General features: G+C 42.3%; 1 protein-coding gene across 20 annotated transcripts in view; it reads left to right on the forward strand.

Annotated features, from left to right (window-relative positions):
- Positions 1–24,622, forward strand: part of KANSL1 (KAT8 regulatory NSL complex subunit 1) — a 192,942-nt gene that overhangs the window by 23,195 nt on the left and 145,125 nt on the right. For 5 of the 20 annotated variants that reach the window (XM_002827400.5, XM_054537153.2, XM_009251633.4 and 2 more), the window contains exon 1: positions 7,040–7,373. The exons of 8 other annotated variants lie outside the window; for them this stretch is intronic. The gene's annotated coding sequence lies outside the window, so the exon portion shown is untranslated. Of the gene's footprint in view, positions 1–6,088; positions 6,447–7,039; positions 7,374–7,412; positions 7,778–24,622 lie in introns of those variants that run through there. 7 more of the 20 variants (XM_054537150.2, XM_054537154.2, XM_054537159.2 and 4 more) reach the window with 4 other exon arrangements.

Below are 24,622 nucleotides of genomic sequence, written 5' to 3' on the forward strand. Positions count from 1 at the left end.
GTAGATTGCTTAATCTGCAAAACCAGTATATTAGAATACTCCTTCTATGTTTGGTCATTGAACGTTCAAGGTTAACCACACATTCTAGTTATTTGAGAATTTTAAAATATTCTAAACTAAAGTTAAAAGCATTAGAATTAACTAAAATTCACCAAAATAATCAGGGTGTGTATGTGTGTGTAAACTCATTGAGGAACTTTATTAAAATGTTCGTATAAAATCCTGGTTAAACTGCTTGCACTAGAAATGAGTGCTGGTAGCTGCTATTAAATCCACCACTGTGGAGAAGACCAACAATCTTGGGTGTTAGATTTTAACAATAGCTGATGGCCTGAGAGGACCTGACTTGTTTCTTTCAGTGATATAGTTGTATTCAGCTGAGCTTTAATGTTGTCTTCTGAATTATCCCAAAGTAAATTATTTCTAGACTTACTAGTACATATAGGTTTAACCTACAACAGTATTGTTCTCATTACTAACACAGTTAAATCAGGAGGCTGCCTAATAATTAGTTTTTCTTTTGTGTGAATTATTGGGTCAGTTCTGTGGTGAGATGGTAAAATAATATCTTTATGTAAATCCTGCAGTTTGTATCAGTAGTATGAGGCAGAAAATACCTTGTTAGGTTGGATTGAAATGAAGGAATGCTATGCATTCTTGTAATACTTTGCCATTTATGAAATGCTTTTGTTTAATCTTACTGAAAGTTTGTTTCTACTGGATTCAGTCAGTACATAAAAATACTGTATGATATTTTGAATCAGTTAAGGCCTCCATTTAATGAAAAAAATCTTGATTTCTGAGCTTTGTAGTCATTGTAATCAGTATGAGGATTTTCTTCTACTTGCATTTGGCTAAATCTTTATACTTGTGACACTGTGAAATAGGTAGTATTGTTTAGGTTTAATGCCTTTAGCATGATTGCATGTCCAGTTCACCAAGTGAGTAGCACTGGTGAATTAGAAGCGGGAAAAGTGAGAATTGAAGACTGAGAGAACCTGATCCCAGCTTTGATGCTTTGGCAGTCTCTTAACTGGCTTCTTTCTGTTGGCCTCATTTTCACACTAATAAAATGTAGTGGCTGAACATATTCCTTCTACATCCTAAATTTTTTGACTTAAATTTCTTAACTTTGGTTTAGTTGACTCTGGCTTTCTATTTAATATTTAGCTGGTTAAATATTAATGTGAGAACATGCCTCAGTTTCAGCTTAAAGATGTTTCTTTCATAATTTTAATATGGGTTTTTACATAGGTTTATGTGTTCATTTCTGTGATATCTAGAATAAATTATTGAGCTTAATAGGTACTCACTAGATTTTTGTTGAATTAAATGTATTTGAAGTATTTAATGTGGCATTAGATTTATGATTGTAAATAATCATTCTCAGAATGTTTTTAGGGAGCTAAAAGTATTTTTATATATAGTGTTATCTAAGTTCATGAATGAAAACATTGTTTGCTAGAGTCTAGACAGGGATTTTTTTTTTTTTTTTGAAACGGAGTCCCGCTCTGTCACTCAGGTTGGAGTGCAGTGGTGCGATCTTGGCTCACTGCATCCTCCACCTTGTGGGTTCAAGCGATTCTCCTGCCTCAGCCTCCCAAGTAGCTAGGACTATAGGCATGTGCCACAATGCCAGGCTAATTTTTGTATTTTTAGTTGAGACAGGGTTTCACCATGTTGCCCAGGCTGGTCTCAGACTCCAGGCCTCAGGTGATCCACTTGCTTTGGTCTTCTGGAGTGCTAGAATTACAGGCGTGAGTCACCACATCCAAGCTTTTTTTTTTTTTTTTTAAATTAAATTAGGTCCAAGTCCTAAGTAGATAGGTGTTTGAAGTTTGAATTAGGAAAGAGGTGCTGATTTTTGCTTCACTCAGATTTTAACCTTTGAAGTTTAGAACTGTGGAAAATAGCTTCATTTACTAATAATAATAGTTAAACTTAAGAGGTAGGTGGTATTACTATCTCCATTTTACAGAGCAGAATATGTACTTTGCCCAAAGTAACACAAAGAATAAGTGAGGGGGCAGGATTAGAATCTGGGGCTACCTAGGTCCTGTGTGCTTAAGTACTACACTCTACCTTTTTCATTTATTCAGTCAGTTCTTATGATGTGTCTCTTTTGTGCCACGCCCTGGGCTAGGTCCTAGGTAAGTAACCAAAAAAATGGGTCCCTGTGCTTTTGAAACTAAATGGCCTAGGCTTTAGGACTTGTCCTGAGTTAATATATAATAATTGCTTTTTCTTAAGTGCAAAAAAAGTTATTCATTGTCCTTTTGAGATTAGTTTGGACATACAAGGTACTGAATTTGTGAGATTATTCTGTTTAGGAATTTCTGGCTTGTTTAGAAGGTCTGTGGTAGGAAAGGTAGAGAGTGCCTTTTTGGAATATGTTTATTATCTATAGATGAGAGTTACAGATCTTAAATTAGAACAACCACAGTTCCTGCCTGCAAGGGCTTTCAGGCTGGCTTGAGGTGGCAAGACTGGTATATGAAAACAACCTCAGAGGAATTACAGAGAGCATTTAACCAAGGGTAATGTAGTGCCAATTCTGTACATTATTGGTTCTTTTTTTGAGACAGAGTCTCCTTCTGTCACCTAGGCTGGAGTGCAGTGGTGTGATCTTGGCTCACTGCAACCTCTGCCTTCCGGGCTCAAGTGATTCTCATGCCTCAGCCTCCCGAGTAGCTGGCACTACAGGCCTGCACCACCATGCTTGGCTACTTTTTGTATTTTTAGTAGAGGCGGGGTTTCACCATGTTGGACAGGCTGGTCTCGAATTCCTGGCCTCAGGTGATCTGCCTGCTTTGGCCTTCCAGCGTGCTGGGATTACAGGCGTGAGCCACCGTGCCCAGCCTACATTATTGTCAAGTGAAATGAGTAGATGATAACAGTGGTGTGGTGGAATATAAGAGGATAACATGAGTTGTAGGTGGATTGGAGAGAGGAATTAACAAGGAATGGTGGTAACGAGGGATGGTCCTCTTTTTCTAGGTAGAGAGAACATAGACAAAGATGGATGGGTACAGAGCTGTGTGTAAGAGGGAATACCTTTTCATTTTTTCTTTCTTTCCTTCTTCCCTTCCTTTCTTTTTCTTTTTTTTGAGACAGGGTGTTGCTCTGTTGCCCAGGCTGGTTTGCAGTGGCGTGATCATGGTTCACTGCAGCCTTGACCTCCTGGGCTCAAGTGATCCTCTTGCCTCAGCCTCTGAGTAGCTTGGACTACAGGCGTATGCCACCACCCCCGGCTAAATTTTTTTATTATTTATTTTTTGAAGAGATGAGGTTTTGCTGTTTTGCCCGGGATGTTCTCAAACTCCTGGCCTCAAGCAGTACTCTCACATTGGCCTCTCAAAGTGCTGGGATTATAGGTGTGAGCCACCATGTCTTTTCTGAGGAAGAAATAATAAGATTAGTTATATAAAATACTGTAATCATAAAGTAAGATACAAATACTAAAAAACATTAGAACTCAATCATTGTTTTTTGACTTCATTTATTATATAAGGAACCTAACTCAAATTGGCTTAAACAATTAATAAGTGTTTATTGTTACATTGTTCTAATGTGGCTGGAAATCCAGAAGTCATACAAATTGTCAGGATTGGTTGATACAGTGGCTTAATGCTATCACCAAGGACCAACTCTCTATTCCCTTTGATGTTGGTGGCATCTTCAGGCTTGCTGCAAAGGTGACTGTAGCAGTTTGAGGTGTCACTGTCTGAGGAAGAGGGACTGTTTTTTCCTCCATCATTTTTAGGACTGAAGAACCTTTTCTTACAGTTCTCTTTTGGAGGCTGTCCAGGGGGCTTCTACTCACATCTCATGGCCATTCCTAACCAATCATTGGCAAAGAGAATGGGTTAAAACTAATCAGAATAGAGTGGATATTGGAGAGTCAACATGACTATTCCAAGAGTGATTTGAAATGTATTGGTGTTTTTATTTTTTAATCACTTTTCATTTTGAGATGGTCTCGCTCTGTTGCCCAGGTTGGACTACAATGGCATGATCATGACTCACTGCAGCCTTGACCTCCCAGGCTCAAGCAATCCCCTCAGCTTCTGGAGTAGCTGGGACTGTAGGCACATGCTACCACACTTGGCTAATTAAAAATTTTTTTTGTGGAGATAAGGTCTCACTTTGTTGCCCAGGCTGGTCTCTAACTCCCGAGCTCAAGTGATCCTCCCACCTCACCCTCCCAAAGTGCTGGGATTACAGGAGTGAGCTGCTGCACCAGGCCTTTTTCTTTAAATCTTTTTTTGTTTGTTTGTTTTATTTTGTATGTAGGTGTTTTCAATCAGCCTTTTGGACATCCACTATTTTTTGGGGGGAAATTTAAGAAAATTTATTTCTCTTCATAAGATTTTTGTGCAGTGGCTCATGCCTGTAATGCCAGTACTCGAGTCCAGGAGTTGAGACCAGCCTGGGCAACATAGGGAGACTCTGTATCTATCAAAACAAAACGGAATGAAAAAAAAAAACAGCTGGGCATGGTGGCATATGCCTGTAGTGCCAGCTACTCAAGAGGCTGAGGTAGGATCGCCTAAGCCTGGGAGGCTGCAGTGAGTTGTGATTGCACCACTGCACTCCAGCCTGGGCGACCGAGCAGGACGCTGTCAACAAAATAAAAGTTGGTGCCTAGGAAGAAAGATGTCTGATTTTAGATAAGAATATACAACAGGTTGACTGATTTAAGTGCCATAAACCCTGTGAACTCTTGACTCTTGCACTAAGCAATGAGAGAAAGGGGAAGCTGGAATTTATAGTTCCCCCAAATACATGGTTTTAAAAATGAGCATTTTCCAGTTTTCTCCTAATCCATTAGAAAAATGTATTTCATATAATCTTGCTTATTTGGTTGCCTAATTAAATCTGACAGTTGAGTCTTAAAAATTTGGAGCAGCAGTAAGATTATTTTGTTATGGTGTGTCTGAATTTAATATTTAAGTATACGCTGCAAAGGGCTTTGCCTTATTTGGTGTTTTTCATTCTGCTAATTTAGATTTCAGAAGCCTCAGATTGGGGCTCTAGTTCGCCATCTGTTGGTCCAATACCCTTCTACTGTATTTTGTGGAATTACTATTTATGTGTGTATGTGTGTACAATAAAAAAGTCAATTAAAGTTTTTCCCCAGGGTTGTAAATTAAAAATCCAAGACTAAAGACCTCTTTTGGATGTGCATATAAATATTAGTTTATTCTTTGTGTAATTTGACCCTCTGACTGCAAACTGCCTGCTTTTGATATTTGAGAACCATGACTATGCTTGAGAGTGTGATTTTAGGAGTACAAATGGAAACTCGCAGAAACCTAGGTGCAGATGTTGCAGCGGCAGGTGAGTTAGTGTAACTTTGTGGGAAGACTAAAACCGTTCTGTAACGACTGTGAGGGTGTTTTTTGATAAGCAGAAGTGACGTATAATGCCGGATATTGGTTCTGGTAAGCCACAAAAAAGTGTGAAGCATTTTGCGTCTTCCTTTTTGGTAGTAGAGCATACATACCCTTCTTATCTGCCGAATTGGATTATTTAATGATTTGAACGATTTTTTCTTCAGTCATTTAAGCTAGTTTTGATGAATCCTAGATTAGTCTTTTAAATCTCAAGATACTCCACTCATCTTTTGGCAACTTTAAAGGGTGGTAGAATTACACTTTGTATTACATTATGTTTCTGAATTCTTTAAGTCTAGGAAAGGTTCCATTATTTTAAGGTCCTATTTTGGGGACAATATAAAGTTCTGTACTGATAAACTGGTCATGAGAAATGATAAGGTGCCACCACTTTAAACCAACTCTGGTAACGAGGTGGGAAGTTGGCTTTTTGTTGTGAGATTTGTGTTTCTTTATGGAGTTCTTTGTTAAACTTTTAGCATGGCAGTGAACTTCCTTTTGGTGGCGGCAGGAAGCATAAATACTCATTGTGTAATGCCATTTGCCTGTTTTGGCGGATCTGCCAAGCCATGACACCCAAAACAAGACGCGTGTTTCTTCACGAAAACTACAGTTCCCAGCGGGCCCGGCGCCGGCGGGGCCACTTCCCCTCTGGCTCCCGGCTGCCCCTTCCCGGGCTGGCCCGGCGCGGGCCCTGGCTGGGGCCTGCGCAGTGACTATGTGCACCACCCCGTCCTCCCACCCCGCCCAACTCTGGTGGCTGCAGAGTGCGGTGCTGGGGCTAGTGCCCAGCCGTGCTGCAGTGTACGGAGGCTGGCTGCTAGGGACAAAGGGCGGGCGGCGGAAGCTGCTTCACTGGTCAGGGAGCTTTCTGCAGGGTTAGCCCTGGAATAGTGTGGTGCCGACGGCCTTACCCTCTTTACTACACAGTGCAAACAGTTCCTCGCTCACGTCCTCTTGCTCCGCGGCGCCGGCCCGCCCTGCCCCTCAACCGGCGAGCCGCACCGCCGGCCCCAGCACGGAGGGAATGTGACGGCGTCAGTGCCTCAGGTTAGACTCACCTCGGCCGCAGCGAGGGCTGGCTTCCCCCTGCCGCAGTGCTGCGTGCCGTCGCCGCACGTCCGGGCCAGCTGGGGCCGGGCGCTGCGGCCTCCGCAGATGGAGGTACAAAAACATCGGCCGCGGCGAGGAGCCATGACTGAGGCGGCGGCGGCCGCACCTCCTGGCGGCCCGCGGGGGCGGCGCGGCGGGCGCCCCCTGGCGGCGCGCCGGGGTGGAGCGGCCCTTCGCCGCCGCAGCCGCAGCCGGCGGAGGCGCTGCTGTCCCTCCTCCCCGTGTCCCCGGCGCTCGCCCGCTCGCTCGCTCGCTCCATTCTCCCTCCGCTTCAGATTAAAGGGGGGGAGGGAAAAGGAGCTCGGCCGCCATTTTCCCAGTGCCGCCGCCACCGCCGCCACCGCTCGCCGAGCCGGCGGGAGAACCGAGCACCGTAGCGAAGCCGACTCGTCTCGCCGCGGCGGCGCGGGGGGCGGCTGAAGCGCGCTCCCCGGCTGGAAAGAGGCGGCCGGGGGTGGCGGCCTGGGTGCGGGTTCGGGCTGCAGACGGCGGTGCTTGTTTGTGCGGGGCGGGGGGGCGGCTTCACTCTCTGCCCCCGCCCGCCCGCCCTCCCGGCCGGGCTGCGGTCTCTAGCCGTGCTCGGGCCCCGTCGGTGCGGAGGAAGGCCGGGAAAGGGCCCGAAAGAGAAGAAAAAGCAGCCGCTCCCCGCCGCCGCCTTCCCCTCCCCCTCCGCCTCGCCCCCCCGCCCGGAAAGTCAGGGCGGCTCCGGGCGTCGGGGGGAGGAGAGCGGCGGGCCCGGGCCGGAGCAGCCGTCGCGCGCCCCCGTCCGCCGCTGGCCCTCGGCGCCCAGGCCGGGGGGCTGTTTGCAAACTGCGCCCATTTTGTGGGGCTGAATCCGCCCGGGCTACGCTCCTCCATCACGTGGTAGGTGCTGCTGCTGCTCCTCTCCTCCTCCTCCTGCTGCCCTTTCTCCTTCTCCTCGCTCTCCCTGTGGCTCCCATTTCTCTCTCTCTTTGTTAGTTGTAACTAGAAAGGCAGGGCAGGGTAGAAAAAACCCCCGGAACTTTAAATGGCCTCTCCGGGCTTCCCTGCTGCAGGTCCGGGCTGGGAGTCGCCCCAAGGGCGGGGGTGTGCGGGGGCCCTTCCCCAGCAGCTGCCGCCTCGTTCGCCAGCTTTTCCTTTGGCGTTCTATTTAAAAAGGCGGCCTGGAGAACATGATTTATTCCCGTAAAAGAACCCCCCAAACAAACTCTGGCTCTCGCCTTGAACTTCTCTTGACTGCAGAAGGCCTCTCTCTGCTCGAAACACACATCTTGGCGCGTTGCACGGTTTGTATCACAACTCTGATTGTTTCATTTATTATTTTGTTGCCTGTAAATTCAGGTCACTTAGGTTTTCAGATGTAGTCTCCCTCAGGCGGACTTTTTTTTTTTTAAACTAAAGAGGAAGAGGCATTTATTTGCTTTTAAGTGAGTTGGAATCTTAACTGCCTTTTTGGGGGCCTGTTTTCCGGCTGACGGTCTTTTGATTCTTAGCAAATAGTTTGTTTTCCATACGATAAACAACCCTACTCCCGTGTTTTACTTAAAAATCCTCGTTTTCCAATGTTGGAATCCCAATGTGGATTTATAGAGAAACGTGCTACTTAACTATTGCTTATTGATTGCTTTAGGGGAGAAGGGGTGACATGATGGCGCCACTTTAAATTGCTCTCTTTCCTTTTGCTCGGTCCCCCCCGCCCCCCTTTATCCTGGAGGTCACTGGAGCATTTTCTGTGACTTATTAATAAAACTGTACTTGAGGGTGTTAGAAGCACAACTCGTAGGGGCTGGAGTTTACTGCCCCTAGGGTCGACAGACCGACTCCCGCGGTCCCCAAAGTTCCGAGAAATCTCTCTTCCTCCAGCCTCGCCTCCCTCCCCTCCATTCACAATCCTGGTGTTGCCATCTCCTTTGTCACGTGGCTAGCAATCATTGTGTTTTTTTGTTTGTTTTGGGGTGTGTGTTTATATTTTTAAATTGCAGCTCAGAGGAACCTTTCCTTTTCGCTTTGGAGAGATCAAAACGTTTTACTTGTTTTAGTTTTAGAGTCGGAGAACATTTTAAAATAAACGATAAAATTACATAATCTTTGCCTTGCATAATCATGATATAGATTGCTACTGAACTTCGTCTTGAAAGTCCTTTCAAGTATGGAAACTAGTACGTTAGAATATGTTTTCCATTTGTCAGGATGGTCTGTAATTTCTGTTTTCTCTGTTTTTTGGGTCAGTTAAAGGACCACTATTTACAAAGGCTTAAGTGGGTGTGTTTTCCCTTTCCCCTTTCCTATAGGCTCTACTTGGTTCCTTTTCTAGCTTGCTGTCTGACCAATTTAGAAAATTTCAATTGTCTACAGGCGTTGTCAGTTAAAACTTTTGTTTTAACCTTCTATCAACAGTGAATACTTTTGAGTAGTAATTGTTTTCTGCCTAATGCTAAGTGTATTAACATTTCGGTTTTGATCTAGAAAATTTTTACTTTTAATCCTGTAGTTTTAGAAGTATGTTATTCCTTTATCTGTTTCTTTATATCAGTTTTTCCCATAATTGGGTAAATTCCTATTTTATAAAATAAAAAGTACATTTCTGGTTTTTTCTACATAGGTTACTAGACATTTTTTCAATTTAAAAAAACATTGTGAATTAAGAAACTTATTTTTTTTAAAGTAAATATGAAATGTAGTTCTTGAGTATGCATTGATCCTGATTTACCATGTGCATTGTCAATGGTTTGGACCATTTTCTTTGCTAACAGTTACATCATGTCATGTGATATGTGCAGTGTGATGTGTAGTTCTAAAAATAAGGCAAGGTAAAAATGCTCATCCCTTGGGAATTTAAAAAATGTATTATAAATGTGGAATAACTACCTTCAGTCATGAAATTCTGAATTGGATTTCCACTAGGTTTATGCAACAAAGTGTGCCGTTTCTTTGACCTTTAGCATATTTGGTGTATTTGTTAGTACCTCATAATTTGAGGTGATTGACTTTTTATTTTTTGAACTACTTGGAGGGAAACATTAAATGCTACAAAGGTTCTTAATGTCTGTATTATGGTGAAGATGGTAGTCACTGATGACCACCTCATTTGAGTATATACCAGTGTCTGTGATTGTGACCAGTTAAAAGAATGATCAGTTAAGAATTATTAGAGCCTTTGTGGTAGGGTGGGATTTTCGGTCTTTCCATCTGTATGAATCTACTGAAGTGAAGTATTTTAGAAGTTTTCTTGCATCTTTTCTGAAAGCCACGTTCAGAACATTCGTATTTGACTTTGGTGCTTTACCAATGTGAAATGTTAAATTTTTGTCTGATTTTCTTTCTTCCTGCCTACGCATGTTATTTCTCTGGTTAAACCTGCAGAGCACTCTTTGTTAGGTGAGTGTTTCCTGTTGAGGAAAATTCTGGAAGTTAGAAAATGAGTAGGCCTTAGTTCACTTGTGAACTTACATCAAGGTGAGAAGAAAGTGAAGTAATTATACTAAACTTTTTTCTTCACTGTCACTAAGGCTACTCTTCCATCTGTAGTAATGCTACATTGTAACCAGTGTCTCTGCGTCTTCTGTAGAGTATTGAGTTGACCACAGATTTTAATTGCATTTTAAAGTGAATAAGAAGTTTTAGGTTTGTTCTGTTTGTTATGACCTGATTTGTGTACTCTGTAAACATAGGAGTGTTGTGGTTGTTTGAGAAGGTATTTTAGTATTGAGAGGATCTGATTAGGCCCCTTTGCGAATAAAGCTTAGTTACCTTGTTGTATCAGGCAAGCAATTTTTTTTTTTTTTTTTTTTTGAGACAGGGTCTCGTTCTGTCGCCCATGCTGGAGTGCAGTGGTGCCATCTCAGCTCATTGCAGTCTCCGCCTCCCAGGTTCAAACGATTCGTGCCTCAGCCGCCTGAGTAGCAGGGACTACAGGCATGTGCCATTGGGACTACAGGCGTGTGCCACCACACCCAGCTAAGTTTTGTATTTTTAATAGAGATGAGGGTTTCACCGTGTTGGCCAGGCTGGTCTTGAACTCCTGACCTCAGGTAATCCACCTGCCTCGGCCTCCCAAAAGTGCTGGAATTACAGGCATGAGCCACTACGCCTAGCCTAGACAAGGAATTTTTAAAATGTGCTATAAAACACCAAACTAATCCACACTGGATTTTCTAAACATAGTAATAGTAAACGCCATGTTTAAAGAGTAATGCTTATTCCTTTTGTGTTTTTTCAGCTTGTGGGGAGATGGGTAGGGACTATTTTTTTCTTCTTGGTGAGTCCATTAAGACACACAAATAAGCGACTTTCTTTCTAGATAGATGTATATAGTTTTACGTTTTATCGTCCCTCTCCACCCCCCAACAAAGGACCTCTCCGTTCCATTCCTTGAGTTTAGAGGGGAGGGACTAGGGTAAACTGAATAAGTGGTTGTCTGTTGATTGCCCCAGAGTAAATCTTATTGAGTGGTTTAGAGATTTTGTTTCTTTTTTCATTTTAGAGACAAGGTCTCGGGGTCTTGCTGTGATTCCCAGGCTGGCGTGCATAGATGTAATCATTGTGCGCTACAGTTTAGAGTGCCTGAACTCCGGAGCTCAAGTGATCTTCCTGCCTTAGCCTCCTGAATAGCTTGAGCAACGGGAGCATATAACCTTGCTTGTCTTTTTTTTTTTTTGAGACAGAATCTTCGCTCTGTTGCCCAGGCTGGAGTGCAGTGGTGCGATCTCGGCTCACTGCAACCTCCACCCCTAGGGTTCTAGCGATTCTCGTATCTCAGCCTCCCGAGTAGCTGGCATTACAGGTGCCCACCACCATGCCCGGCTAATTTTTTTCTATTTTTAGTAGAGATGGGGTTTTGCCATGTTGGCCAGGCTGGTGTTGAACTCCTGACCTCAGGTGATCCACCCACCTCAGCCTCCCAAAGTGCTAGGATTATACGCATGAGCCACCGGGCCTGGCCCCTTGTCTTATTTAGAGTTTTAAGGCAGCTTTCGTTGTACTCTTTCTTCATTTTAAATGTTCCTACCTTGATGGATTTGATTATTCTACGTCTTGGGAAGCGTATTTTACCTTAGTGCCTCTTTACTTACTTACCTTAAGAAAGGAGTACAGGGCAGGTTCTTAAGTAAAATGGCCCCAGACACCTGGCTTGCCTACTGTGTCAGTGCAAAGAACACTTGGATCATGTCTTTTTCCTAAAATTGGACTTCATAACTGTTTCTTGGAAGTCTATTTTAAGACTTTTTTAGTTCTCATGTTGCTTCTGAAGACGTCTGTTTAAATTACAGTTTCTATGCTGATAAGTTGCGTATACACCTCTGGGCATACTAAAAGTTGTGCAGAACAATAGTTTATAACACAAGATAAGATTTCCCTCATCAGTACTTCCCATCCCCTGAAATGTGAGGTCAAAACTCAGTTGAACCACGCTATGGCTGTAGAAGACAGTATGAATTAGAAAAGACAAATATCCACTGTACTAGAGTTCACCAGCGTTTGAAGGCTATCAGAAGATATAGGAGGTAAGTGATATCCTTGGGTGTCACTTGCAGATTGAGGGGAGGATTGTGGGTCGTAGGAGATGACTAGTATGGCAGGGGGTAACTATTATTTGTTTCTTTTTTAAGCCATGTGCCTTTTAGGATGTAGAACAAAATACATAGGAGAAAATAAGCCAAAAGGTGTGATTTGCCAAAATACTTGGACTCCAAAAAGAGCTGCAATATATATTTTTCTTTATTAAGCATTTTCTTGTCTTTGGTAGAATAAAGGTAAAGCTAAAATAGAGTGCGGAAACTGACTTGACCATAGTAGAAAACACAGCTCATGTTTATGAATCAAAAACAAATGAGTTTGGGCAGTCTGAAAGAAAAAATCAAACATTTTATATGAAGATTTTAAACCTTTATGCAAAGAGTCCCTTTAAGGTGGAAGAGACCTTTTAAATAGAGACCTTCCCCATTTAGTAGCACAATGCGGCAAAATAGTTGTTTAATAAATGTTACTTTCTGCAAGCCTTGCTTTTCCAAGATTTTAAGCTGCTTCCACAGAGTGTTAACATTTGAAAGCCCTCTACCAGGAAATTATTTAGCTGTGTATTTTATTGTTGCTGACTGTGAACTTGCCCTTTTTTTCCCTGGCTGTAATTTTTTTAGAATTAAAGTTTCTTTCCAAGATTTTGAGGGTCAGGAAATGTAAAGTGGAGGTAGATTGAGTGCAGTTTTATCTAAATGTTATTTTAAAAACTCTGGTTCTTGTAACTTGAACCAGGAATCCAAAATGAGATCTTACTCTGAATTTTAATTACAGCAGATTCTGCTCTTATTTGGAAAAAGTTGCTTGAGTGACATCAAACTTAATGGAGTCCCTCACTTTTAATTCCTTTTTAAAAAGGGGACAGCTTAAGGTTAGACTTGGTTAAATTCAGTTGGAAGGTAAGTATTAGGGAATAAAAAAGATGAATAACAATTTTGTTGTTAGGATGTTAAACCAAAAATTGCTAAGAACTCATATCCAGACTTTCCTCTTGCTGCTTGTTATTTGGCCTTTGTGACTGTTTGTTAGCACCTCCACCAGAGGGTGTGAAGGGAAAGAGGCTCAAAGCTAAGTACTGTAGCTAGTTTCTGGTTTCTAGTATTGGAGACACACTTCATAGAAATACTAGCCTGGGCTGGGCGTGGTGGCTCATGCCTGTAATCCCAGCACCTTGGGAGGCCGAGGCGGATCACCTGAGGTCAGGAGTTTGAGACCAGCCTGGCTAACATGGTGAAACCCTGTCTCTACTGAAAAAAACAAAAAAACAAAAAAACAGCAAAAATTACCTGGACATGGTGGCGCATGCCTGTAGCCCCAGCTACTCAAGAGGCTGAGGCAGGAGAATTGCTTGAACCTGGGAGGCGGAGGTTGTAGTGAGCCGAGATCACACCACTGCACTTCAGCCTGGGCGACAGAGAGAGACTTCGTCTCAAGAAAAAGAGAAAAGAAATACCAGTCTGATAAGGTGAACTGTCAGGAAAGTTTCATTAAACTCTCCGTATGTGACTGAAGCTCTTTGAAGACCTTAAGCATGTCTCCAAAAAATTGGATTGTATTTTTTTGCACTTAGTGATTTACTCCTTATCCCTTGCCTCCCAAGATAATGAAAAATGGATATTAGTATTGACTTAACATTTTATTGGCATTGGAAAAATGTACTTTTAAAAGTCATTAATTGACTTTAAAGGTATAAGGTAGGTTTCAGTGGGAACTCAGGAATTTGGCCATGGACCTTCCCAGAATAACCTGTTTCCTTTAGAATTCTTTTTTTTTTTTTTTGAGGCACAGTCTCTCTCTGTCCCCCAGACTGGAGGTGCAGTGGCGGGATCTCAGCTCACTGCAAACTCTGCCTCCTGGGTTCACGCCATTCTCCTGACTCAGCCTCCGGAGTAGCTGGAACTACAGGTGCCCACCATCACGCCCGGCTAATTTTTTTTTTTTTTTTTTTGTGGTATTTTTAGTAGAGACAGGGTTTCACTGTGTTAGCCAGGATGGTCTCGATCTCCTGACCTTGTGATCCACCCATCTCGGCCTCCCAAAGTGCTGGGATTACAGGCAAGAACCACCGCGCCCGGCCTCCTTTAGAATTCTTAAAATCTTCCAGAAGTCGCTGATTTTAGGATTGTTCAGGAACACTTACACCAACCATTAGGGCTTGTTGGAAAAAGATATGATAAAAAGTACGATTTTTTTTCCTCTTTGTCTTTTGTCAGCTAAAGACTGGTAGGAAATTTGAATTCAGTGCTAGCATAGAAATAGGATAAACACCATTAATAGTTTGATATATAGACATCCTTCAGAAAAAAAAAGTTTTCTTGAGATGGTATCTTGCTGTGTTGTCTAGGCTGGTCTTGAATTTCTGGGCTCAAGCAGTCCTCCCACCTTGACTTCTAGAGTAGCTGGTATTAAGGCATGAGCCATGGGGCCTAGCCTATCCGTGTGTGTGTGTGTGTGTGTGTGTATGTGTGTGTATTTAATGGGATCATACTTGTTATATGGCTTGATCTTTTTAAATAGGGTTTTTTTTTTGTATTCCAGTTCTTTAGTGAAAGCATTGTGTATACATCTTTGAGTATCTATGAGAATATTTCTGTTGGATAGATTTCTAGAAATGCAGTTGCTGGGTAAAAGTTTGAGCAATTACATTTGTGATTTTGATGGCTATTACCTTTATAATGCTGTGTAACCAATTTAATAATAGCTTAAAAAGTGTAGTTAAAAAGTTTCCTAGTCTGGGTACAGGTGCTTGGTCAAGTAAATAACTGGAACTTGTGGTGGGTGAAGCCTATCCTAGGTTCAGTTGATGCCTCTTCTTGTTAGGTGGTTGATCACTTCAGACATCCCCATTAACATCCTAATGGATCTTCTTCATCTGATGGGTTTAGCATAGAATGCTCAGGTTGCTTAACGTGTGTTGGTCTGCTGTCTGCCAGGCATTGTGCTGCTTGTAGGGGACAGAGATAAAACAAGCTATAACCCTCCTTTTTAAGAAGTACATAGTTGGCCAGGCGTGGCGGCTCATGCCTGTAATCTCAGCACTTTGAGAGGCCGAGGCTGGCGAATCACGAGGTCAGGCCAGGCCAACATGGTGAAACCCTGTCTCTGCTGAAAAAGACAAAAAATTAGCTAGATGTGGTGGTGGATGCCTGTAATCCCAGCTACTCAGGAGGCTGAGGCAGGAGAATCGCTTGAACTCAGGAGGTGGAGGTTGCAGTGAGCCAATATTGTGCCGCTGCACTCCAGCCCGGGTGACAATGAGAGGCTGTGTCTCAAAAAAAAAAACAAAAAACAAAACAAAACAAAAAGTACATAGTCTGGGGAGGAAAGAGACAAGACAAAATTGTGAGTTTATATTGTACCATGAGTAATAGCCAGGGTGTCATGGGGGTGCAGGTAAGATCCTAGAGGGAGAGACCCCACCTAAACCTGGGAGTAATGGGGAATACTTGAAAGAGCGTGTAACCTTGAGCTGAACCGTGAAAGAGTAGCATGAGTAAAGGTGCAGGGACATAGAAGAGCCAGGAAACATATGTTTCAGGTGGCTGTAGTGAGGACAGGCTGGAGATGAGGTCGAATGTAAAAAGGGGACAGATAATGGTGTGTGGGGAATTTGGACTCATCCTTACTCTAGAGTCAGTGAAAGATTTTAAACGGTTAGATTTAGGTTTACCCCCTCCTTTCCTTTTTTCTTCCCTTTCTAATAATCATTTTGGTAGTGGATGCTAGATTAGAGGCTTGCTGAGACAGGAAGAAGGAAGAATAGTTGGGAGATTATTACTGCCTGAATTACTATTGTACATAATGAGGTTCTGCACTAGGGCATTGGCACTAAGGATGGAATGAATGTGCCTATCATTCTGTGTGTTGCCAACCCTCACCCTCTGTGCACCACCTCACCTTTCAAAATTCAGTCAGTATGTCATCTTTTCTAGAAGCCTTCCTTGACTCCTTCAGGTGAAATACAGTACTTTATCAAGCTAGGCTACCTTCACACCTAATTTATATTTTACTATCTTGTATCTGGCATTTAGTAGATGTTTAAATTAAATATTTATGGTAAAAAGTAAGTTGGTGATTTGAGGTCATGATTCACTCAAGTAGACAATGTTGAGGAGCAGGAGGAGGTTTTGGATTTGGTGTTGGGGCATGGAATGGGTTTTGAATATGGGATGCTTGAAGTAGTTTTATAGGCAATGCTGAATTCTACTAATTTCTTTCTTTCTTTTTGTTTTTTTTGGAGACAGTCTCATTCTGTTGCCTAAGCTGGAGTGCAGTGGTGCCATCTCAGCTCACTGCAGCCCCTGCCTCCCGGATTCAAGTGATTCTCGTACCTCAGCCTTCTGAATAGCTGGGATTACAGGCAAAGACGGGGTTTTGCCGTGTTGGCCAGGCTGGTCTCAAACTCCTGACCTCAAGTGATCTTCCTGCCTTGGCCTCCCAAAGTGCTGGAATTACAGGCGTGAGCCACTTCTCCCGGCCCTACTCCCTCTCTTCCTTCCCTCCTCCCTCCTTCTTTCCCTCCTTTTCTTCTCTCCCCTCCTCTCCCCTCTCCCCTGTCTCCTCTCTCCTCTCCTCTTTTTCTTCTTTTGAGACAGAATCTCGCTCTGTAACCCAGGCTGGAGTGCAGTGGCGTGATCACAGCTCACTGCAACCTCCACCCGCCAGGCTCTAGTGACCCTCCCACTATGCCCAGCTAATTATTATTTTTTTAGAGACTGGGACTCAGTGTGTTGTCTAGGCTGGTCTCAAACTCCTCCTGGGCTCAGGCGATCCTCCTGCCTTGGCCTTCCAAGGTGCTGGGCTTATAAGTGTGAGCTACCATGCTAGGCCATCATTTTAAAAAAAAAATTAGTGTTTTTGTTTGGGTGGCTTTTTTAGATGGGGGCTGTGTTGCCTAGGCTGGCCTTGAACTCCTTGCCTGAAGCCATCCTCCTGCCTCCTGAGTAACTGGAAATACAGGCGCCTGCCACTGCACCCAGCTCCTACTCATTCTTTAGGTTTCAGCCTAGATGTTTTTTTTTCTGAAAAGCATTTTCTGACTCCACCTACTTCTCAGCCTGTATGAGGATTGCCTCCCTCCCCCAAATCACACAGTAGTGTCTGTCTTTACTGCTGCTTGTCATCCTTGTATGTACTTACCGTGGTGCTTTGAATACTCTAGGCATTTCAATATTTATTGGAGATACTCAGTAGGTAGTTGGTGTTCTTTGACTGACTTTCCTCTAAAGACTAAAATTCAGAATTTACTGTCAGGCAGTTAAGACCCTTTCAGTTTAAGCCTTAAACTATCTAGTGTAGTAGTTAAAAGCATCGGCTTTAGCATTATGGATCCTGCCCCTGCAACTTCATAGTTGTGTGATCATGGGCAAATTACTTAACTTCTTTGAGCATCTATAAAATGAGGACAGTAGTACTTACCTTATATTGTTATTGTGAAGATTAAGAGAATATATGTAAGATACTTAGCCTAGTGGTTGACATAGTAAAAGGCTAATTAATGCTAGTGAACAACATTTGTAATAACCTATCCTGCACTGAAGAATGATTCCTTTGGTAATATAAAGCTTTTTCAGTTAAGAAGCCCTGTTGGCCAAGGAAATTGATAATGGTGTTGTGGGTGACACACATTATCTCTTTGTTTTATAGTAAAAATTTTGTCTCTCCTTCCCCATTGTATTCCACAACAAATCTACTTTTGTTTATATGTAAAATAAATACTTTGCAGTGCATTCCATAATGTAGCTTGCAGTACTTCATCACAGATCACTGTATAGCTGTTCTTTTCCTCTTTCTCTTGAGAAGCTGTACATATACCACCTGATTCATGCAAGTTGTTTTATGGATCATGCCCCACGTCTTTCCCATTATTTTGATTGTGTCAATTTTTTGATTCGTGTTTCCTCCTTTTTCTCTTCTTAGTAAAATCTTACACTTGAGGGCAACCCCCACGAGGCCTTTTTGACTTCTCTAGTCCAGTCATTTAGGGCTTACAGCGCTTACTATGTACCAAGCTCTCGATAAAGTTAGCACGCTAAAGAAGGGTGCTGTTAAGGAATTTTGCTTGTCTTGGAAATAGAATTAGTTAACAATTAGGGAAAATTCAGATAATTTGAACTGAATGACAGCGACTTTAAGTGCATTATACAATTCAAGCAGGAAGAAAGTGATATGAATTCGAAGAGTCTAAGAAGTTTTTGTGGAGATGCTATGTATTGAAAAATCAGTAAGTTTGGGGACAAAAAAAAAATAGAAGAAGGACCTTCCAGGTAGAGGTAGCAACATAGGCAAAGATACGGAGTTGGGAATCTGTGGGGAGTTCTGGGTCCGTATCAATTGATGTACTTGCCCTGACGTTAAGTTTCATCTTGAAGAGTTTGAACTCATTAAAAAGGTGTGAGGGGCTGGGTGCGGTGGCTCACGCCTGTAATTCCAGCACTTTGGGAGGCCGAGGCGGGTGGATCACCTGAGGTCAGGAGTTCGAAACCAGCCTGGCCAACGTGGTGAAACCCGGTCTCTACTAAAATTACAAAAAAATTAGCTGGGTGTGGTGGCAGGCACCTGTAATCCCAGCTGCTCGGGAGGCTGTGGTAGGAGAATCACTTGAACCTGGGAGGCGGAGGTTGCAGTGAGCCGAGATTGCGCCATCGCACTCCAGCCTGGGGGACAAGAGCGAGACTTTGTCTCAAAAAAAAAAAAAAAAAAAAAGGTGTGAGGAACTCGTTCAGAGTAGGAAAGTGAGATGATAAAAAGGTAAAGGATAGTTTGGGGCACTGAGGCACTAGTCAGGAAGCTGTTGTGATAATCTAGACAGGAGCTGATGAGGACCTGGGCTGGATTGATATGTTAGAAATATAGAGAGGATATACCAAACCTGAAAAGCTTCGTGAGAAACAAAGGATATGAAATTGTGAAGGAAAAGAGAGCTTTCTTTCCATTCTTTATAAGCCGTCACGTTTTTGTTTGTCATATATGTGGCCTTTTTGTTAGACTTTGGCACCTTCACATTTCTGGATTTAAGCTTTGGTAGAGACTTTGACTATTATTTTCTGTTTGAAGTTCTCATTGCATCCTATCTGGATTATTGTGGTAGCTTTTTTATTGGTCTTTGACATCTATAGATGCTTTTTTACTTACTTTTAATCCATCCTACCCAACTGGTCTCTCTAAAGCACAGTCTGATGTTTCACTCCCATTTAAAAAGTGTTTAATGATACTCTGCTGTCATTATTTTATATATACATATATGTGTGTGTGTGTGTGTATATATATAAAATTTTTATTTTTCAGAGACTCGATCTCGCTATGTTGACCAGGCTGGTCTCAAACTCCTGGCCTCAAGCAGTCCTTTTGCCTTGGCCTCCCAGAGTGCTGGGATTACATGTCTGAGCTGCTGCACCTGGCCTCTGCTGTCTTTGTTTGTTTGTTTTTGTTTTTGAGACAGAGCCTCTCTTTGTCGCCCCGGCTGAAATGCAGTGGCTCAGTCTCAGCTCATTGCAGCCTCTGCCTCCGTGGTTCAAGTGATTCTCATGCCTCAGCCTCCCTAGTAGCTGGGACTACAGGCACCTGCCATCATGCCCGGCTAAATTTTTTATTTTTATTTTTATTATTTATTTATTTATTTGAGATGGAGTCTCAGTTTTGTCACCCAGGCTGGAGTGCAATGGTGCGATCTTGGCTCACTGCACCTCCGCCGCTCGGGTTCAAGCGGTTCTCCTACCACAGCTTCCCAAGCAGCTGGGATTACAGGTGCCCGCCACCACACCCAGCTAATTTTTTTGTATTTTTATTAGAGACGGGGTTTCACCACGTTGGCCAGGCTGGTTTCGAACTCCTGACCTCAGGTGATCCACCCGCCTCGGCCTCCCAGAGTGCTGGGATTGCAGGCGTGAGCCACTGTGCCTGGCCCCTCTACTGTCTTTAAGTCTGAATTAAGGCTATTTAAGGCTGTCCGTTAAGGATCTGGCTTCAAACTGCCTTTCCACCTTCATTCTACTATTTTCTCTATTAAAATGTGCTTTGTGTTTTAAGCAAATTGTTAATTTTTTTTTTTTTTTTTTTTTTTTTTTTTTGTGAGATGGAGTCTTGCTCTTGTTACCCAGGCTGGAGTGCAGTGGCCCGATCTCAGCTCACTGGGTTCAAGCAATTATCCTGTCTCAGCCTTCCAAGTAGCTGGGAGTACAGGCGCCTGCCACCACACCCGGCTAATTTTTGGTAATTTTAGTAGAGATGGGGTTTCGCCATGTTGGCCAGGCTGGTCTCCTGATCTCAGGTGATCTACCCACCTCAGCCTTCCAAAGTCCTGGGATTATAGGCATGAGTCACTGCGTCTGGCCCAAATTGTTCATTTCTTTTAACCTTCAGAATGTCGCCTTTTCCCACACAGCCTTGCCTTTTCTTATGCCATTTCCTCTCACTAGAATGCCACATTACCATTCTCTTTTCCTAGCCTTTTGCATAATGACATTTTAGCTAATTTTCAAGTCTCAGCTAAAATTGCGGCAACTTCATGGACACTTCCCTAATCATCCTTCCTGCTGTTTCTTTCCTTCCTTTGTGTAGAGAAATGAGGTAATGGTGAAGGAAGAGGTTAGTAGAAGCCACATTATGGGCAAACTTTTCTTCCCCATCTGATTTTTGCTTTTGCTTTCAGTGCAAGTGTGGTTGTAATACTTGTCTTGTTGGCCACCCAGATGACCTATCCCTTCCCCTTTGTTCTCTGCAGCTAAATATTTTTGCAAGGTGGATGCTTCCAGGTTATTCTTGTGTATCTGGAGTCTTGTCTTGGGAATTTACTGGGAATAAATGAGGTTTTCATTTGTGGGTGTGGAGTTCTGACTTAAGTATTTGAAGCAGCTGGATACGTTTTGCTTTTGAAAGAGTATGTATATGTGTGTGTATAATCTTTATCTCTAGGATATGGTTCTCTATTGGGAGGTATGATGTTGAACCCCCCAACTCCCATATTTGACATGTCTGGAGACATTTTTGATAGTCATCATTTTCAGAAGGGCACTACTAGCATCTAGTGGGTGGAAACCAGAGATGTTGCTAAACATGCTACTGCCAGGATAGCCCCCTGTGATAGATTACTCATCGTGAGATGTCAGTAGTGGTTAGGTTGAGAAACTCTATCCTAGAAGTATATTTTTGCTTCCCAAGTGCCACTTGTGTTAGGTAGAAGTTTGTCCTTGGACCGATGGTGCAATTTAGAATAATAGAATTAACATAGGAAGGGACCCTAGAGGTCAATATTTGAACTTTATCCCAACTTGTATTTCTCACAATGATGTTTCTGCTTGATATTAATAGATGTAATGGGAAAAGGTGCTTGTTAAAAAAGTTTGTTAAAGGTAAACATTTGCATATTCAGTATGATGCAATACGTTGTGAGTCTCTATCTGGGAAGTTTTTCCGAAATGTGTTTGCTTGCTGAGTGCATTTAACATCTTCCAGTCCCTAAAATACTTCCTTGAAACTGAGAAACTATTGATTATCTAGCCCAACCTTTTATAGCTAAATGACCTTGAATAGGTAGTCTTTTCTTTTATCTGTACAAGCTTACTGCAGAATCTCAATTTGTGTGAGTGACAGCAGGTGTAGCAGCTCCATCTGTATTTATTTGTCACATTATAGTTTACTAACTGAATGAACTAAAAATTGGGATATTTGGGGCTTGAATTTTTATTCTGAGTGTACAGCCTGACTTTATCCCCACCGGTAAATTAGAAATTATAATCTCAGCCCTAATTCTACTGCCCAGGTTGTTATGAGGATTAATCAGTTAATTATAGCTTTTAAGGCTTTGTATTCTTTGGAGAAAGATGATTTATCAGATAGGCTGTTGTGCTGTTTGTGTAGAACTGCTTCTTTTTTTTGTTTGTTTTTTTTTTTCCTTTAGCCCTGAGCTTGCTTCTCTTAAGAACTGCTTAAATTTGACAGTCTTTCCCTGCTTTACATTGTCGAAGATTGAAGCTTTTTGAATTTTGTAGGGGTCAAGTGAGATAGGAATCATTGTTTTGCTCTGTATATTAAATTTGAGAATGTTACTATGGGCCGGGCACGGTGGCTTATGCCTGTAATCCCAGCACTTTGGGAGGCCAAGGTGGGTGGATCACGAGGTCAGGAGATGGAGACCATCCTGGCTAACATGGTGAAACCCTGTCTCTACTAAAAATACAAAAAATTAGCCAGGCATGGTGGCGGACGCCCGTAGTTCCAGCTACTCGGGAGGCTGAGGCAGGAGAATGGCATGAACCTGGGAGGTAGAGCTTGCAGTGAGCTGAGATCACGCCACGGCACTCCAGCCTGGGTGACAGAGTGAGACTCCATCTCAAAAAAAAAAAAAAAAAAAAAAATGTTACTGTGATTTTGTTTTACTTGGTTATTGGCTCTTTAAGAATTTCCATTGTTTTCTTTTTGTTTCTCTCCATTTTATTGTAGAAGTAATACATGTTTATGGTGGAGACTTTACATAAGCCAAGAAACAAAAGACAAAAGAATCTTACCAATGATTTTTTAAAGCAAAATTGAGATGATACTGTGTTTTGTTTCGTAACTTTTTTTCATTTAATAATGAAGAAGCAAGCACTTTTCCATGTTAGTAAATATAGCTCTGCCACACTTAGGATTGCACAGTATTCCATTGTATGGATATTTAATAATTTAACCGAGTTTTTGGCATTCAGTTTTCTTTTTATTATAAACAACATCATGAAATATTAAAAGTAAGTCTAGACATAACAGGGAAAAGATGAAAGTACTAAACTTAGGTGGTGGTTTATGGCAATTGTAGCTAATTGCAAACTAGGTGCATTTTTCCTGTGCATTAAAAAGCCATGGAAATTTATTCCTTCTATGTTAGCTTTTTGTTTCCAGTGTAATAAAAGTGCAAATAATACTGGGTGTTTGTGCCAGGTACATGGCCAAGTAATTGAAAGTATCTTATTTCATCATCATAGCATCCTTGTGGGGAAGGCTCTGTTACTTGTAGATGAGGAGACTTAAAGAACAGAATAGTTAAGTAACCTACAGGAGGTGGAGCCAGGATGGGAACTGAGATTTGCTCACTTGAGCCAGTGCTCCTCTTACTTATGAATATCTTTGGGAGTAATGTTGAATCTTAGCATAATATTTCAGGTCAGTAAAGGGAGAGGGATATGGAGTTAAGTCTTTTTTTTCTTTCTTCACAATGGTATTTCTTTGGTATAGAAATCTCAAGATTTAGGAATTAGGAATGGGAATTTTTTCTGAAAAAGTGGTCACTTCTTCCTGTTCTCTGCACTCTTTCCCCTCCCCCACCCCCTTATTTAAATGATTGTTTTAGTAACTACACTATGCTGTGTATCCTGTGGGGATATTGAGACCAAGGAGAAAGTGCAAGTCAAATAAACTATTGTCTTTGAAGTGTATATGTTAATGTCAGGTTCATAGACATCATTTCAGAGAAGTCTTGGAGTAGATGGGATTTTTTTTTTTTTTTTTTTTTTAAGATGGAGTCTTGCTCTTGTTGCCCCGGCTGGAGTGCAGTGGTGCAATCTTGGCTCATTGCAACCTCTGCTGCCTGGGTTCAGGTGATTCTCATGTCTCAGCCTCCCAAGTGGCTGGGATTACAGGTGCTTGCCACCGCACTCAGCTGATTTTTGTATTTTTAGTAGAGACAGGGTTTCACCATGTTGACCAGGCTGGTCTTGAACTCCTGACCTCAGGTGATACGCCTGCCTTGGCCTCCCAAAATGCTGGGATTACAGGCGTGAGCCACTGTGCCCAGCTGGAGTAGATGGGATTTAAGCCGGCATTTTTCTTAAAGTTGTAAGCTTTAAAGAATTGAATAATCTCAGAATAACTGAGAAGTTTACTACTTAAGCACCTTCTGTGATGTGATGTTAATTATGACTCTCTTTTTCATTTGTGCTGGAGTGAGCCTGGGTTTTCCTAAGTTTTATGTAAGTCATATAAAGCATGTTTGTGCCCTTGCCTAGGTCCTCAGAGGGAAGCTGTTTCCTGCCCTTGCTAAGTCTTACTGTAGTGCTGTCAGGCAGTAGGGTACAATTACTCTTCACATGTATTAATCATCTGGCACTGATAATATGCCTCCTTGCATTGCTCATATCAACTACATATTGACATTCAAAAGGGGAGGAGATTGAATTGATGGGAATTATCTGGTAGTGATTTTTGTCTGTCCATGGGAAAAACCCTTTGCATATTATAAAAGTGACTCAAAATATTTTGAACAACTGTATTGGTTCAGCTGTCAACTGGTCTATAACACAATGTTTAATAACAGGAATTAGTACTGTCGACTGGTCTGTAACACAATGTTTAATAATATACTAGGAATTAGTATTATATTTAAAATTAGAAATGGGGAAAGACAACATAGAATAATTTGTGCCACACAGAATGCCATATGCCAGAAAGCCCACAGGAGAAAAGTCCATAAGCCCTGAAAATCTAGTTCATAAAGAATGTTGGTTAAAATACAACCCTGGAACAAGAAACTTTTGGTATTAATAATTATATGAGGCCAGGCACAGTGGCTCACACCTGTAATCCTAGCACTTTGGGATGCTGAGGCAAGCGGATCACCTGAGGTCAGAAGTTCAAGACCAGCT

Source organism: Pongo abelii, chromosome 19 (assembly GCF_028885655.2).
Source record: "Pongo abelii isolate AG06213 chromosome 19, NHGRI_mPonAbe1-v2.0_pri, whole genome shotgun sequence".
Taxonomy (NCBI): domain Eukaryota; kingdom Metazoa; phylum Chordata; class Mammalia; order Primates; family Hominidae; genus Pongo; species Pongo abelii.